Below are 3,955 nucleotides of genomic sequence, written 5' to 3' on the forward strand. Positions count from 1 at the left end.
CACCGTCCTTCACCTTTTATTGTTGGAGCAAATGTTGTCCTTTTGATATAGTAGAATTCATTATTCTAACAAGCTTATTCTTCACTGGCATTATGGTTTGTTTTATAGGTCTGTCTATTATTTAAGAGATGTCTTCCAGAAGTGGCTTCAGTTCCCCATGACAAAATGACTTAAGGCAAGGATATCAGGTATTCCTACAATCTGTATCAATCCAGTAAGTCTGGTCTTTTTAACAAGTATGAGTTTTGCTCTACATTTCCCCTTATTCTAAATGAGATCTTTTATTCTGTCCCTCATCAGAACAATCATCATTGGGGCTTAAGGAGACTGGTTTCTGTGAGTTATCCATCCTTTGACCAATTGCTTCCTTGAGTCTTTGGTTTTCTTCATTGTGTTACAAGCAGCCCATCTACTGTAAGAGAGTTTCCTCAAGTTTTGCTTTTATAGGATATACAGAAACTTCAGTCAACACTCTCTTGCCCTTTTCTTAATTAGAATGCTTTATCTGGCTCATCATTACCTGTCATCTGGTCCTTTGTGCTTGAGACAGTAACCTTCCATATATTGCCTGCCAATCATCAATTCATCAGCCCCTAAAACTTCATGAGTTAGATGAAGCTTCTATCCTGAAGTTTGATCCATGAGTTTAGAACTTGTCAGCCTTTACAATCTCATGAGTCATTTCCTTGAGATAAATCTATCTATCTAAAGAACTGGATGTGCAACCTCCTCCCATGAGATTAACTTCAGTTGGTTCCGACTCTACAGTACATAACAACAATAATATCTAAAGAGAAACAATGTCCATTTAAACATTAAAGTGTGCCTGATCCCCAAGGCATGTTAGTTTGAATTGCTTCACATACATACAAAAGTTGGACAATGAATAATAAGTAAGACCAACAGAGAATTCATAGCTTTGAATCGTGGTGTTGACAAAAATCAACTCAAGGTGGATCAGAGACTTGGGAACAAAGCCCAAAATCATAAAGTTCATAAGAGACAAACTGGGACCAAGCTTGGAATCGTTAGTTCAAGATATAAAAAGACTGCCAAATACAACCAAAAATGCTCTATCTAAAGAGGATAAAACTGATGCATGGGACATTCTAAAGATTAAATCTCTGTGCGCATCAAGAAATTTTTCCAAACCAGGTAAAAAGAAAACCTACAGACTGGGAACAAACATTTGGTAATACCATCTCAGACAATAGTCTTATAAAAAAGTTTACAGAATACTCCTTGGCCTTCACAAGAAAAAGACACAGAACCCAATTATAAAATGGGCAAAAGACATGGAAAGAATTTTCACACAAGGAGATATTCAAATGGAAAACAGACACATGAATAAATGCTCCAAACCACTGGCAACAAGAGAGATGCAAATCAAAACCACAATGAGGTACCATCTCAATCCTGTCAGAGTGATAAAGTTTAACAGGGCAACAAGTAATAGATGTTGGAGAAGATGTAGTGAGAAAGGAACTCTAAAACATTGTTGGTGGATTGTAAAATGGTGCAACCATTCTGGAAGGCAGTTTGGTCCTTCCTCAAAAAGCTGATCATAGAAATTCCATATGACCCCAATATTCCACTACCTGGAATATACCCTGAGAATATGAGAACTGAGGCATAAACTGAGATTTGTACAGCAATGTTCATAGCAACATTATTCACCATTGCAAGAACATGGAAACAGCCCAAATGTCCAACTACAAATTAATGGATTGAGAAGTTATGGTACATTCACACAATGGAATACTATGCAGCACAGAGGAGCAATAATTTTGTAAATTATTACCTAATTTGGGAGGGACTTGAGAGCATTATGCTGAGTGATTTAACTCAATCCCACAAGGATAAATATTGTTTAAGACTGTTATTGTAGCATGAGTATAAGGATCCAGGAGCGGTATGAGAGTCTGGAAGCAGAGAGATGTGGACATTCTGGAGGAAGGGGTGATTAATCATTTGGTTGTACAATTTGATGGGTGGGGGGTGAGGGAAATTTAAATAATTTGTTCACATTTATATCTGAATTTCGTAAATAAATTAGAAAAAACCCCAAAGATTATTAAATAAACACTTAAGCATCCACCAATAAATTATAATTTATCATTGTTGTTGAGAGATGAAAATTCCACTACTAAATAAATATCTTAGAGAAGTCAGAACCCGGACAAGAGCAGCTATATGCATGCCAATGTTTATACCTCCACTTTTGACATTAGCAAACAAATGGAAGAAACTTAAATGTCCAAAACCAGATGGAGGGATAAACAAACTATGATACATACATACAGTGAAGCACTATGTAACATTAAAGAATTAACAATGAATCTATTAAATGCTTCATAACATGGAAGAACCTAGAGAATAACATGCAAAGTAAAATAAACTAACCACAAAAGTAAAATATTTTATGGAACCCCTAAATTGATCATCTGTAACTTGATATAGGGAGCTCTGGTGGCCTGCTAGGTAAGGAACTGCACTGTCAACTCAAAGGCAGGTGACTCTACCAACTTCTCTGAGGCAGACAGAAGAACAGTTTCCTCCTGTGCAATCTACAAGCTCAGAAAACCCCCTGCAGGGTCAGCTCTGAGTCAGTTAAGCCTTGAAGGTACATAGCTACAACAACACCACGAGTTGATACACAAACAAAGCAAACTGGAGTGAAAAGCAAATGTAACTATATTAAGGAGCACATAGAGATTTGGCAGAGGATATTTCAACATACTTATTTGCACTTTAGAGCTCTCGTGGCATAGTCTATAGAATTTATAGAGCTATAAGTCAGTTCCATCTTGATAGTCATGAATTTCAGTTTTTCTTTTTTTAAAAAAATATAAATTTTTATTTAATAATGGTTGCTTACAAGGTTTGTATACATTGTTTTTCAGTTTTCCTTTTTAAAAAAAATTATACACAGCTTACTAGTTATCCTTCTATTTTTACAATAATAGTCTTATGCAATATTTATCCTGATGAGACAGTTAATTCATTCATATAATGCTCTGACTCTCCCATGTTAAACTGTATTTTACAAAGTCATTATTTCATAGTGTTGCATGGTATTTCATTGTGTGAATGTACCACGATTTCTCAATCCATTTGTCTGTTAGTAGACACTTGAGCTGTTTGAATTTATTTATAATTGCTCTAAATGCATCAATGTACAGAAAGCAAAGGACAAAGTTACACAAACTTCTTAGCCACAACCAAACATTTTGGAGGGATAAGTCATTGGATTTGGAAGTTTAGGCCACAGTCTCATCTCAAGAAGCAGCTAGACCAGTTGCCATAACATTGTTCACAAAGCCAATGTTCTATATCCACCTGTGGTGAGCACTGAATGGAGTTTTAAGAGATAGTTAAATGCTATCTAAGAAGCAGCTTTTTGGCTCTCCAAAAGTTCATGATGATGATCAGACTCAAAGACACAACAAACTCAAATGACTAATGGACCATGTGAACCACAGCTCTTACCACCGTGGACCAGAAGAACTACATGGTGTATGATTATCATTAACAACTGCTCTGATTGGGACCACAGAAAGTCTCAGACAGAATGAGGAAAAAATATAGGACAAGATTCAAAACCATGAAAAAGGCCTGCTTTACTAATCTGACGGAGACTGGTTGACACCGTCACCCCAAGGTATCATCTTTAGACATCCTTCAAACCTGAAAATTATCCCTTCCTTAGGGATTACCTATCACATTTATGAAGAATGTACTTCTCTGAATAAATGACCATATGAGACAAAAATGGGATGGCATTTGCTTGGGGGACAACAAAGAAAGGAGAAATGGGAAAAGGGGTCACATGGAGGAAGTGAGAATATTACTTTGAGTAGCTGTGTTTCATTTATTATGCAAAGGCGTCTGACTGTGTGGATCATAACAAACTGTGGCTGACTCTGAGAAGAATGGGAATCCCAGAACATTTAAT

Source organism: Elephantulus edwardii, unplaced genomic scaffold (genome assembly GCF_000299155.1).
Source record: "Elephantulus edwardii isolate Elephantulus edwardi_28Jun2011 unplaced genomic scaffold, EleEdw1.0 scaffold00098, whole genome shotgun sequence".
Lineage (NCBI taxonomy): Eukaryota > Metazoa > Chordata > Mammalia > Macroscelidea > Macroscelididae > Elephantulus > Elephantulus edwardii.